This window comes from Vombatus ursinus, unplaced genomic scaffold, assembly GCF_900497805.2.
Source record: "Vombatus ursinus unplaced genomic scaffold, bare-nosed wombat genome assembly UNPS02010548.1, whole genome shotgun sequence".
Taxonomy (NCBI): Eukaryota; Metazoa; Chordata; class Mammalia; order Diprotodontia; family Vombatidae; genus Vombatus; species Vombatus ursinus.
In genome coordinates, this window is record NW_020950326.1 from 8864755 (window position 1) to 8865638 (window position 884).

The window sequence follows — 884 nt, forward strand, 5'->3', positions numbered from 1 at the left end:
TTAGGACTTGCCTTCTATTTAGACTCTTGAGTTGAATACTCTGGTAACATTATGTGGTTGTGAATCATTGTATACCATAATTGCTAAAAAATAAAAATTGCAGGTGATGCAAAGGATAATGGAGTGGGAATAACTAGACTGCACTATCTTGCCAGTGGATACCTGTAAGTATAAAAAAGGGTATAAGTTAAGAATGTCATCCAGGAGACATATGATCAGAAAAGGAGGTCAGGCTTGTCTCAACGATAGCGAGTGAAGGGCATGTGGCATGGGCTCAGCATCATGGCAACTGAGACCGAGGCCGGGAAACCCCGGAAGGGGAAGCCCTTTAAGCTTCTAGGGACTCTGGATGTCCAAAATGTAGGAGACTCTGTACTCTATGGCTCATTAGGATCTGTCGTGGCTGGCTTTGGACATTTTTTATTTACTAAATTAGAAGATCTTGTGACATTGTAGTAGGAGTATTTATTTTGGGAACTTTAGAATGTTCGTTTCCTTGTAGATATAAATATGCAAAGCAAAGAATCCAGCAAAGAACTGTCCAGGAATGAATAAAAAACAAGATTTTGTTTGAAAGCACCCATCTTGATTCTGAAAGAAAACAAATCGGGGCACTGAAACCAGCAATTCTGAATCTGGGCCAGAAGGCTAAGGAACAATTTAAAGCCTTCCTTGAAATCACAAACTATAGGGGCAGCTCAGTGGTGTGATGGATAGAGCACAGGCCCTGGAGTCAGGAAGACCTGAGTTCAAATCTGGCCTCAGACACACAACACTCACTAGCTGTGTGACTCTGGGCTAGTCACTTAACCCCAATTGCCTTGCCAAAAAAAAAAAAAGAACAAAGAAAGAAATCACCAACTGTGAGCAAAGTTGATCAACAG

At 41.3% G+C, this 884-nt stretch overlaps 1 pseudogene; it reads left to right on the plus strand.

Moving 5' to 3' along the window:
• Positions 1-282: 282 nt before the first annotated feature.
• On the plus strand, positions 283-652 carry LOC114037737 (annotated as a pseudogene).
• Positions 653-884: the final 232 nt, after the last annotated feature.